Raw genomic sequence first — 13,182 nt, 5'->3', positions numbered from 1 at the left:
GAACATCTCACCTACAATAGCATATGCTATGCGCTTGAGTGCGATAGTGTTGTTACAGAATTACATGCTTATGACTTTGTAATAAAAGATGTTTGTAATAAAAAGGGGCGTTATTTGAGCAACACCCTGTATGCATACCTTTACAGAAACTTCTAAATCACTGCGTTTTGACTTCGCTATCAGTGGCTCTGCCAGCCCGGGGCCCTGAGTCGCTACGACCAATCATTGCCAAAGAAGAACAGGATGCTGACCAATCAGATTTCACCCCGAGGGGCCAGAGGAAGTGTCTGCTTCTGAGTAGACACAGAAGGGAAAAATCCTTAGAGCAGAAGCATCCAAGTCCAAAGGCCTCACAGCAAGGGGAGCGGTTAAGAAACATCCAGAAATCCAAATGGAGGTCTCCCTTCACTTTCCTCTCCATCTCCCTCTCTCTGTGCGTGTCTGCTCTTCTCTCTCTACTTCCCCAGGTCTCTTTCACCTGTGGGCAGTTTGTGCTCCCATTTCAGCGTCACCAGGGTGGTTAGAATCCGAAGTATGTATCTGGTTCTCAGGGGTGGCCCTGGGCCAGCAGCCGCCAGCATCTGGGAACTTGTTAGAAATAGAAATTCTCAGGCCCACGCCAAACGTCCTGAATGGGGAACTCCGTTTAACACCCCTGCCCCTGCCTCCCAAGGACATTCCCATCTGGGCTTCACAGGGCGTCGGGGACTGATTGCCGCTCAGACCTATGGACCGACCGCCACCTGCTGGCAGGATGAGGTCAGTGACCCGTGAGGGCCGCCGCTCTCAGGCAATTCTTCCAGGGCAGGACGGGGAAAGTCCTTTCTGTCCATCCTTTCAGTTTTTCTTTTTCCTCCTTGGCAGGTGCACTGCAGGGTTCTCAGTCAGAACTGGTGCTGGAAAAGTAAAACAGAAAGCGGTCCTAGCACCGGGCAGGCGAGGAGAGGAGGACGAGAAAGGAAAAAGAAGAGGGAAGAGAAAGAAAGAAGTGGTGCAGACTCCCTCCCCCGGGATCTGGTGAAAATGCAAGCCCTCGCCCAGCACGTCTGGGTGTGAGACCGCATTTTGAAGCCCCCCCCTCCCACCTGGGGCTCGAGACTGCGGGTCCCCGGACTCACCGAACGCCCCCTCTCTACCGACTCACACTGGACATTAAAAGGGAGAACCTTCTGGCGCACAGGTTCTCCCACCCCAGGGGGCGGGAATCCGAGGGGGCCTCCTGAAAACGCCCAGGGCTGGCCCCTCCCCCAACGTAGACTTCCCCACCCCCACCCGGAGTTTCCCCTTCGGCCCCGCTGGGGCGGGGCTGAGCAATAGTGCATTTCTAACAAGTCCCTGGGGTGAGGCTAATGATGCTGTCGTTTCACTCTATCAGGATGTTTCCTGATATTTCCATACCATCAAGTGACAAAGATCGCCTTTATTTATTCCAGAGGCTAATGATTCCTGGTGTCGATTTTTAAAAAAGGAGGGGGAGGAGGGGGAATAGAAGGGGGGAACTACTTATTGTTTCACAAAACCCCTCCCCTGGAAGAGCACCAGGCCCTGACCATCTCAAGTAAAATGCAACGCCACCACCTGCTGGTTGTCTCGGGAAGTGCACAGAGTGTCCACAGGGCCGCGCGAAAATGGCTCTTTGCAAATTAATCTCGGCACACACAATACGTCCTGCACTGTACCCACCATCCTCCTCGCCTTTCTTTCAGGCATTGGCAGGTCAGCAAAAAAATATAGGTATGAACCCTACGGCTCCGGGCTTCCTCTGGGACACGGAGGAGCAGGAATCTAAGAAACACGGCAAAAGGTGTGACCACACACATCGTCTGCCTCCAGAGCTCCCTGCTGGGTCACCTAAAAAAATAGCTGGAGCGACCCTTACCCGGCAGGGGAGATACAGCGATCACGAAGGTGGTTTTCCCAGGGTGGGGCTTATCCATTGCACTCCGCCTGTGCTGCCCCCTGCAATTTCCCCATATGTGGGAAACTCGACTGCATAATTTGGGAAAGTGGGGGACAGTGTTTGCTATCTCCCCTGAAAAGAAAAAAAGCCCAAGGAAAGTGTCCCATAAAGATGTGCCCTCCCAGAAAGTTAGCACCGAAAAATGCTTTAGATCCAAACATTTCCATACCTTTTATTTTATAAAAAGAAAACAGAAAGCACAGAAAGGCAAAGTGACTTGCCAGTTGGGTTGGTCACACAGCAGCTTGGTGACAGGTCAGCCAGGTCACTCCAGCCCTTTAGGCCACATGGCACTTTCAGCAACCTTTGCTGAGGGTAGAATGCCGGAGCTTGAGTCCATGTTCTATTGGGGGGCTATGGCTCTAGGACTCAGAACTTGAGTCACTGGCCCTGGCTGGTGTGGCTCAGTGGGTTGAGCACCAGACTGCAAAGCAAAGGGTCATCAGTTCGATTCCCAGTCGGGACACATGCCTGGGTGTGCGGGCCAGCTCCCTGGTTGGGGTGCACAAGAAGCAACCACACATTGGTGTCTCCCTCTCTTTCTCCCTCCCTCCCCCTTCCTCTAAAATAAGTAAATATTTTTAAATGAACTTAACTCATTAAAATATATATGTAATCAAGGGGGCTACCACATGGTCTGTCCTACCAATTAGAAATTATTATCCCAGTTACTCAAATAAGCTATTGACATTTTAAACACAAACTGACTGGATTATTATTTACTCAATTCTTTTCCTGTAATCTATACATTCAGTTATTTGTCTTTGTCCTAAATAATCATACCTATCAGACTGCATATAATATCACTTGCTGTATGTATTGCTTGATTCATTAATGTGAAATACCCAGAATCCACTTGTGTGATGCCTCAAGGCCTCTTGCTCCCCACCAGTGACGTCCCACGTGTTTTGGGGAGAAGTGACTGGGTCTTCAGTACCCTGGGACCCGTGTTCTGCTCTTGGCAATGACGTCTGTGGGTTGTGTGCCGTAGGGCAGGTTCTAACCTTGCTGACCCCTGTTTTCATCATCTGAGAAGTGGGGTTGGTAGCATTTCCCATCGGGTATGCTCATTATTGGGATTAAATGAGATACTCCACATCAGAATTTGACAAGACGCCCGGGACCCAATCAATGCCAGTGTTATAAGTGCTCTCACGAGGCACAACACTGCGTCTTTTTTGAATGAAGAACGGTGAACCTCAAAGCTAGTCAGCAATCTTGCACTTCACCATCTCCCTTGAGGATGCAGACGTCTCATTGGAAGACGGGACTCTGTCACCCATTTAACTGGGCACACGGAGGCTGGTGTCCTTATAAACAGAGTTACCGTCTGATCGGAAATCCTTCTGGGTATCTGCCTGAACTTATTCGGAACATTTACTCACAAAGACATATGCACCCCTGTGTTCACTGCAGCGTTATTCACCGTGGCCAGGACTTGGAGACAACCAAAGTGTCCTTGGAGAGAAGACCGGATAAAGAAGGCGTGGCCCCCACGCACGATGGAGGACTCCTCAGCCATAAGGAAAGTTGAAATAGTGCCGTCTGCAACCACATGGATGGACCTGGAAGATACCATGCCTACCAAAATAAGTCAGGCAGAAAAAAGTGAAGAACCATATGGTTTCACTCATAAAACCAAAAGCAACAAATAAACCAACACGACAGACAACCGCTCATAGACACAGACAAACACCATGCACGAGCAGAAACACAAAGCACATCATTAAAGCAAGCGTGTGTGGGAAACAGTGTTCTTTCACTGGTCTTGTGGGTACCCGGGGTGGGGGGCGGTAGAAACGGGGAAGGAGGGCCAAATACATGGGGACGGAAAGAGACTTGACTTGAGGTGGTGAACACACCATACGCAGATACACAGATGATGTATCACGGAATTATACACTGGACACCTGTGTAATGTTATTAACCAGAGTCACCCCGATGAACACAACAACTTTTTCAAAAACTCGTTACAATGGTTTCCCTGAAGTCCTTGCACGCCTCGACGGGAATAGGGGTATTTTTCAAGTCTTGAAATCAGTGTGGGGGGTGGTTTCTCATCAGATATTCTCTAAATGGGGGGGTTGGGAGTTTATGCTGTGGAAAGGCTGCGCGCTTTTCCCACATCGGGAAACAAACAATTCTTCCCAAGAACTGGGAAACAAACGCTGCTTCCCGAGAAAGACATGGGCTCCCCGGGGTGTGGATGGGCTCCGCCCCCGACTCAGGAAGGACGGTCTCTGGCTCCGAGACGAAATCATTCCGATGGAGAACCCACTTAGAACGGGTGCCTTCTTCAGTCTCCTCAGCAGAGGAAAATCCAGTCTGACTGTACTCCGTGTGCCTTGCAGGCTGCAGAGAGGAACACAAGGCAGTCTCGCAATTTGGAGAAGGCCCTTGTGACCCAGTATGTTTAAAGAATGGCACGCGCACAGGGAAGCCGGGATTGTTCACGCAGGTTCCCAGGCAAGCGACAGAGCTCATTCAATGGGGGTATTGTTCTTCTCCAGGGCAGACTGAGAGAAAGTGGAGGTCCCAGGCGAGCTGGGGTAAGCACGCTCCATCGGTCTCCCGCCATGGCTTGCACAGTGGCGTGGGTACTTGGGAGCCAGCTGGGGAAGAGGGGAACGATACCACTGTGATGGACTGATCCAATACTGGGTTTTGCCCACACACTTGCTTTCATGATCTTGCCTGGTTACCAATGTCCCAGCAAATCAGCCAGACGGCAAGCTCAGCCCCGAATAAAGTAGGGAATAGGGAGCCTGGCGTGCTCCCCACAACTGCAGGGATTCCCCCCTCGCTGCACCTGGAAAAAACCAGAGTGGCCTTAAAATAATATAATACACCTGGACCCAGGCCTGCCAGAGACCTATGGAAACTTATCCTGGGCACTGCTATGCGGCCCGGGCTGAGAACCACATAGCTGGTGGGGAGGCGGGAGGGACTGGACAGCCGTCCATCACCAAGCAAGCCGGGCTCTCCTGTCCTCAGGAGGTGCACTGGGGGGACAGCTCAGCTTCGAGGTGGGGACTCAGGCACCGGAAGGGTCAAGGGTCTGGACTCCGATCAGCCGGATTGCTCCAGACCTCTTTCCGGAACCCGCCTGAACCTCCCTGAGCTGCGCTGCTATGCGCGCAGGGAGACAAGAGCCCTCTGCTGATTCAGAAAATCGACACTGTGGCTCACAAGTAGTTTTTACACGGACCAGACTACAGCAGAGTATGACTGAAGTAGAATGGCTCACATAAAGCAAGTCTAAGCGTTTTTCCAGGTATACATGTGTGTACATGTGCACGGGTGTGTCAATGATCAGGTCCTCTCGGAAAACGTCTGTCTTAATCACAAGTGACCACCGGGAACGTCTGAAAGACTCTGATGTTGCCCACAGGGTTTTTGTGACGATGAGGTGAGATAACACCGTGGTGCGTGTCACACGTGAAGTACTAGAGAGACTAGGTGGGTCGTAGAGGGACACAGGGACTGATAGGTTGAGCAGCAGGGAGGCAGCCTAAAGCACAGTGGCCGAATTCGGTGGACAGGGGACAGCTCACGAAAGTGCAGCTGTGGCACCATTACAATCAGGTCTTTGCTCCTAAGAGAGTGTGATTTCCAAAGGGACTTGGACTCTCGATTAATTCCCTGATGTAATCAATGAAAATTTCTTCCACCACATGCAGATTCAAGAAATGTCACACCAAGTTTAAAGGGTCTGGGTAATAGGTTATTACCTATAAAGGCAAGGTCTTCGGGTTCCCCTGTGTCCCAAACAACACTCTTCAAAAACTTTCCAGGGAGTTCCACAAGCTTTTATCGCCACTTACAATGTTCCAGGGGAGGCTGGGCAATGAGGGACCAAGAGGCCTCAGGTGTGGCCCCAAACCTCATGGCACTCACTGTCTAGTAGAAAAACGGTCGTGAAAATAAATCCCAAATATTCACAGGACAAATGAAGAAGATTCCAAGTGGACAGAGAGGAGGACACTCTTACCCCCGAGACCTTCGAGTTTCCCTCTTGTTGTAAAGCAGAAAGGCTCAGAAACGAGGGGCGTGTCTCATCTTCAGTCAGGTTGAAAGACTAATGAAGAAAATTTCCCAGGAGCCCTGAGACAGAAGAGGGGAAGAGAATAAGCAAAGTCTTGGGATGAAAGAAAAGGGACGTGAAAGATTCTAGGAAGTTACCCAGGCTTCAGCAAGGACCTCAGAGCAGCCGCTTCTGCCCGTCTTGGAAAAATTCCCCTAAGGTAAGCACGTTAAAAGCCTAGCCATTTGCTTGAACTGCGGACACGGGGAAAACACGAGACTAATGACCATAAATTATAAATAAACCCTTCTAGATGCTTAGGTTTTCCCCATCACTCACTGTTACCTTGCTCGCAACTAATCTGGCAGCAACTGCTTTTTAAAAGTTACTGTTTATGAGCCCCAGCTGGTGTAGCTCCGTGGATTGAGTGCGGACCTGTGAACCAGAGGACTGAGGTGCGATTCCCAGTCAGGGCACATGCCTGGGTTACAGGCTGGTTCCCTGCAGGCCAACTCCCAGCAGGGAACCCAGAAAAGGCAACCATACATTGATGTTTCTCTCCCTCTCTCCTTCCCCTCTTAAGATAAATAAATACATAGAATCTTTTTTAAAAATTAAAAAATAAATAAAAGTTACTGTTTACGTTCGCCCAAACGACAACCCTCTTTATTTCGATCTTTCTAGCTTACAAAATTATTCCTTATTTGCTTTAATGATTATTAACAGGTGCTACCCACCGAAGCAGGGATGGGTATAAACAAGAAGGGGCGTGCTGTTAGGCATACAGTTGGTGGGGACACGGGGCCCTCCACCTGGAAACCAGCGTCCTCCGCGTGTTTTCCAGGCTGTGTGTGTGCCCGTGGAAGAGTGACCCGTCGACTGAGAGAATGGAGGCAAGGTTAGTTCAAGGTGAATAATAAGATCTGGTTTACTCCAGTCAACCCATTCTGTTACGGGGGCTTCGCACTATTCTTTCCCCGAGAAAGCTGCGCTGGTTCTGGCTCGGGAAGGCAGCCTGCTGTCCTCGTTTTAGAAGATTTGCCTGAATTTAACTGGCAACTTCCCGCCCCTCCGCACCTGCGCTCTGCCCCCCCCCCCCGCCCCGCCCCAGGCCAGCCTGCGCGCACTGTGTCCACACACCGTGGGCCGAGCGCTCTGCCAGTGGGGACGCCAGGCAGGAAATGAGAGGAAAGGAGGGAGAAGGAGGTGACCGCAGGCTGTCCGTGTCCTTCTACAGAAAGTCGCTGTTCCTCTTACAGCAACGAGCTTTATCCTGCTCGCCCTTTCTCTGGGTCTGCCACGGCTGCCCTTGGGCGATGCTCTCCCCTGCCACCTTGGCAACCAGTGTTGCCAGCGCTGAGCGTTCCTTGAATTGTCCTCCCTGGCCTGAGTCCTCTGTCTTGTTTTGGCCCTGACTGGATGGCTCCCTGGGGTTCTGGCCACTGTCTTCCACAGCCCCAGGGGAAGAAAAACCATCGGGGCGATCCGGTTCCTAAAACACGGCGTTTCTCTTCGCAGACGTTGTCAGGGATCCAAAGCTGCTCTTGGGGAAACGAACTCGGTGGCGAGGGCGTGGGTTGGTTGCAGGAGCTCCTGGGCCACCTGCTCTCTCTCTGCCCAGCTGTCCTGGCTCTCAGACAAGGCAGTGTCCCCTTATGAAAGTTGACACACTGTAACTGAGAGGCGAAAGACACCTGACTCCCAGGAAACAGCGACAATCCATGAGTCATCACAGATGCCTGGACAGGGCGAGAAGCCCCGTGGCCCCACTTTGCAAAGAGCCTCTTCTCTCTTTTCTTTTGGGAGCTTCAGGGAGCCTTGGGAATGTGCTGAATCATAACTAGTAAAAACCACTAGTCACAAATTTCATCACCGCAGATACTGACTAAGCGCTGTGTGCCAGGCACCACGTGGCCAGCCTTCCCTGCCCTGACCGCTGGAACTCCGCCAAAGCCCGGACAGTAGCTACGATAGTTCTTCGTGTCCACAGCGGAGGGATCTGAGGCTGAGCGGAGTGAAGAGACTCACCACGGGTCTCACCGCAAAAGGCAGAGACGGTGTTCAAAGCCCGGTCTGGCTAGTTCCTGTACCGCCAGGACATGGCAACAGTCGAACAAAATGCAGATGGCGCTTAAATGCTGTCTTTGTCACTTAAGTGCTTGGGTGGGTCACCTTGGGCAGGTCACCAAGACTCAGGATACACGTTTACAAAAGAAGATTAGTATGTGGCGCAGATGAGTCAGGGTCCCCTCTGTCCCCACAGAGATCCCTGTCACCTGGTAGGTGCCCAAGGATGGGCAGTTGGTNAGACTCACCACGGGTCTCACCGCAAAAGGCAGAGACGGTGTTCAAAGCCCGGTCTGGCTAGTTCCTGTACCGCCAGGACATGGCAACAGTCGAACAAAATGCAGATGGCGCTTAAATGCTGTCTTTGTCACTTAAGTGCTTGGGTGGGTCACCTTGGGCAGGTCACCAAGACTCAGGATACACGTTTACAAAAGAAGATTAGTATGTGGTGCAGATGAGTCAGGGTCCCCTCTGTCCCCACAGAGATCCCTGTCACCTGGTAGGTGCCCAAGGATGGGCAGCTGGTTGAAATCGCAAGGACGTGGAAGTTCTCTTTGCTTTTACGCATCTGATTTTTTTTTATTCTTTATTTTGGCCAACTCAGGGCTTAAGGTGAGGAATAATAATAGCACTAAACCACACGACCATCATTTATTTTACGCCAGCGTGGCCCCGAGAATGCCGTGTGTGCTATCTCATTCCAAACCCACACAATCCCCAAAGCGGGGGACTGTTCTTATCTTCGTTTTCGAAGTGACTACACAGAGTACCAGAGAAGTTAGGTCACTTGCCCAAGACTGCGCAGCTGCGAGGGGGCAGAACTCCCACAAGAACCCACGTCTGCCTAGCTCCCTCCCCTCTGCTCCTAACCACGCCCCCAATCCCACCAGTATTTTTGTTGCATTAAACAAGCCGTTTGTATGTTTACTCTATACCAGGAACTGTTCTGAACACTTCCAATATTAACTTATTTAATCTGCATAAAAAATGCCATGAGGTAGATGCTACTACCATCCTCATTATTACAGGGGGAGAAAACGAAAGCCCAGAGAAGTTGAGTAACCTGCCTAAGATCGCAGCGCCTTTGCAATTCCAAGTCCACTTTTTCGTGAGCGTGCAGATGAAAGCAAGGCTGGGCACCAGAGTCTTTTGGGGACTGACAGGTCCGACTTGCCTGCCGACTACCTGATATGCACGGTCATGCTGTAAAATTGTGTCCTTTGCAAACGGGTGAAGGAAACAGACACTGGTTTTGGCCTCAGACGTGCGAGAGAACCTCCACCGCGTTGTCTGTGGGCAGAATAATTCTGGAGTCAATGCCTACCAACAGGCAGCCCTGAGCCAGGAGACACGAGCTGGACAAGAGCCCAGCCTCTCGTCGGACGGGGCGACAGCAGATACACTGGGCTGAATACTAAAGGTTAATTGCTCTGAGTAACACCGTGGCACTTCATCCCGGTGCCAAACGAACTGAGACAATATTGACCAAGAGTCAGCCAACATCAGACTGCAAACACGCAGGGAAATCCAAGTCCTTAGGCAGAGAGAGTCCAGGCAAGAATCTGAACATCCAGGACGGCCAAGGGCGAGGCCATCCGTGCAGAACCGAAAACCTGGGCCTTGTGGGCCAGCATTGTTCTGCGAGAAGCGTGGCGTGTGTGCCAGGCCTTTGCGCAGGAGGCTCTCACTGCTGGAAGTACCGTTCTCCACCCCGCTGCACCCTGGCTTTCCCTAACTGATGCCTCTTTTTTACTCAACTCTCATGGACAAGGGGTTTGTCTTGGGAAGCCTTTGTCCCCACCCTGGGCTGAGAGGGGGCAGGTCCTCCTCAAGCCTCGTTGCCCTCTTTCTTGACTGCTATTTGAACACTTTCTAGTTTTCAGTTTGTACATATGTCTTTCTCCCTGTTAGTCTGTGGCCCCGACAGAAACTAGACTCTCTTCATGTTCACATCCTTTGGGAGTCCTAGCACTTAATACAGTACCGGGCAGGTCCGTGCTTGATAAGGGATGGAAGGAAAAAAGGACGAGTGGATGAATGAATGCATGAATAGATGGCTGCATGGATTAATGGATGAATGGATGGATGATGGGTGGATGGATGACTGGATGGATAGATAGATGGATGGATCCATGCATGAATGGTACTTGGATGAGTTAGTAGGTAGGTGGGTGAATGGATGGTTGAATGGGTGGATAGATGCCTTTAGCAGGCAGCTAATGCAGAGTTTCCATCTTCTGGGATTCAAAGAAATCATGTCCTCTCTCACTGTAATTGGTCGACAAAATTCTGTAAATCCATCCCTGGGGGAGAAGGTCCAAGCCACACTGCCCCTTTCTCAGAATATAAGTAAGTTATCTTATTTTAAACTTGTGTTCTCCAAAAGGTGATCTAGTTGCTAACTTTAATCAGAATTCCCCTGCCTAGAAATACAGGTTAGGGTGGCTCACACCTACCCTAAGTGACAGAAACCACGCCTCCCTTTGTTGTCAAGGGGAAGTAGCACTTGAAGGGGTTTCCTAGCCCTCCCAGCATACCACTGCTTTCTTAGTGGGGGGTGGGGGGGTGGGATGGGGTTGAGGGGTCAGCCACAGTGAGTTGGGAGTTGGATTGAAGGAAAAACAACCTCGAACCATTACAAGTAATGTCAGGTCTGGGTTTTAATTTCGGTTCTATCACACACTACTTGTGAGAACCTTGCTAAATTTCTTCTCAGAGCATCTCTTTTCTAATCAGTAAAATGGGGAGTAGGGACCATTGACAACTAGTACAAAAGGTGAGTTCCAAGGGTGGTGTCAGGATGGAAGAACAATAGTAAAACCAGGTAATTGTTCAGTCGATAACAGGCCGACACAGTAGCTGGTAAATGGGAGTAACCCACATGATAATACAGGTATTTTTGATTCAATTAATAAGTGATTAATAGTGTATTGAGGTAACATTTCACAAGTTATGGAATACTTGCCAGTGGTGAGAGAGAAGAAAATCTTACCTGATATGTAAAGTCAGTTTNCTCGTTGCCCTCTTTCTTGACTGCTATTTGAACACTTTCTAGTTTTCAGTTTGTACATATGTCTTTCTCCCTGTTAGTCTGTGGCCCCGACAGAAACTAGACTCTCTTCATGTTCACATCCTTTGGGAGTCCTAGCACTTAATACAGTACCGGGCAGGTCCGTGCTTGATAAGGGATGGAAGGAAAAAAGGACGAGTGGATGAATGAATGCATGAATAGATGGCTGCATGGATTAATGGATGAATGGATGGATGATGGGTGGATGGATGACTGGATGGATAGATAGATGGATGGATCCATGCATGAATGGTACTTGGATGAGTTAGTAGGTAGGTGGGTGAATGGATGGTTGAATGGGTGGATAGATGCCTTTAGCAGGCAGCTAATGCAGAGTTTCCATCTTCTGGGATTCAAAGAAATCATGTCCTCTCTCACTGTAATTGGTCGACAAAATTCTGTAAATCCATCCCTGGGGGAGAAGGTCCAAGCCACACTGCCCCTTTCTCAGAATATAAGTAAGTTATCTTATTTTAAACTTGTGTTCTCCAAAAGGTGACCTAGTTGCTAACTTTAATCAGAATTCCCCTGCCTAGAAATACAGGTTAGGGTGGCTCACACCTACCCTAAGTGACGGAAACCACGCCTCCCTTTGTTGTCAAGGGGAAGTAGCACTTGAAGGGGTTTCCTAGCCCTCCCAGGTGCACCACTGGTTTCTTAGTGGGGGGGGGGGGGTTGAGGGGTCAGCCACAGTGAGTTGGGAGTTGGATTGAAGGAAAAACAACTTCAAACCATTACAAGTAATGTCAGGTCTGGGTTTTAATTTCGGTTCTATCACATACTACTTGTGAGAACCTTGCTAAATTTCTTCTCAGAGCATCTCTTTTCTAATCAGTAAAATGGGGAGTAGGGACCATTGACAACTAGTACAAAAGGTTCGTTCCAAGGGTGGTGTCAGGATGGAAGAACAATAGTAAGACCAGGTAATTGTTCAGTTGATAACAGGCCGACACAGTAGCTGGTAGATGGGAGTAACCCACATGGTAATACAGATATTTTTGATTCAATTAATAAGTGATTAATAGTGTATTGGGGTAACATTTCATAAGTTATGGAATACTTGCCAGTGGTGAGAGAGAAGAAAATCTTACCTGGTATGTAAAGTAAGTTTTTAAATAATGTTAAATTCTCAACTGAGAAAGTTATTCCCTGGGCGACTCTCTTTCAATTATGAACTAACGTTTCTAATTATGTCAAGGAGAAAGTCTTCATTGGATGCTGGGATTTCTTTAGCATTGTCAGCAGTCAGCAGGGCTCAGACCGGGGTCTTGGGTGGGCAACAAAACTGAGCTGGGATGCAAACTCTGTCTTTACCCTTGTTGCATTATTTTTTAATGGTCTCTTTTACTTGTGAGAAACAATACCAGTTTATATTTTATGGTAGTCATATTCAATTTTTTTAAATATGCTCAATAACATTGTGAGTCAGGTTAGAGGAAACATGTGAGTCGTAATTCAGGTGGCATGGAGGGTGGACACCTCGGCAAACCAAGACGGATGAAGCCCCCGGCAGCCCTGTGGGGACTCACACACCCACGTGCCTGCTGGGGTCAGGAGGCCGTGGGCACCCACTCCCCACCTCGGTGTAAAACCTCCATCGGTAAAAAAAGCTTGATGCCTAGGCATTTTTCCAGGGTTTAGACGACTTTTAAAAAAATGACAGTTTCATATTGGATTTAAAAATTCTATGTGCTATTTTAAATATAGACACACTGTACATATTACTTATCTGTAACTCTGTTAATGGATAATGTTATACATTATATTAAATATGGAACCCATTAAATTACATTCTATTAGTAACGTGTGAAATATCTGTAGCCCTCCATTCCCAAGGATACTTTCACATTGTCATGGACACTTGGGGACCCCTACTCTCCTCTTGTCCTTTCGATAGAAACCTGGGCATAAGAAAGTTTGTGACTCTTTCAAATTAACCCCAAGAAAAACGGTAGCATAAGGGGAAGGATAAATAACAAATCATGACTTGGAACTCGGGGCCAGAGCCAGGGGAGGGGACTAGCAGGGACCTTGGTGAACAGGGGGACCCATGTCCCTTGA

At 49.3% G+C, this 13,182-nt stretch overlaps 1 non-coding gene across 1 annotated transcript; it reads left to right on the top strand.

The window, feature by feature from the left end:
• The first annotated feature begins 1,871 nt into the window (after positions 1-1,871).
• LOC118996630 (U1 spliceosomal RNA) lies at positions 1,872-2,035 on the top strand. The gene has a single exon (XR_005068529.1). It is a non-coding gene; the product is annotated as a U1 spliceosomal RNA (small nuclear RNA).
• The last annotated feature ends 11,147 nt before the right edge of the window (positions 2,036-13,182 follow it).

The sequence above is a fragment of the Sturnira hondurensis genome, unplaced genomic scaffold (genome assembly GCF_014824575.4).
Source record: "Sturnira hondurensis isolate 20B ecotype Veracruz unplaced genomic scaffold, ASM1482457v3 Scaffold0011378, whole genome shotgun sequence".
Classification (NCBI taxonomy): domain Eukaryota; kingdom Metazoa; phylum Chordata; class Mammalia; order Chiroptera; family Phyllostomidae; genus Sturnira; species Sturnira hondurensis.
The sequence above is the reverse complement of the archived record's forward strand: the minus strand, read 5'-3'. Positions and strand labels throughout refer to the sequence as shown.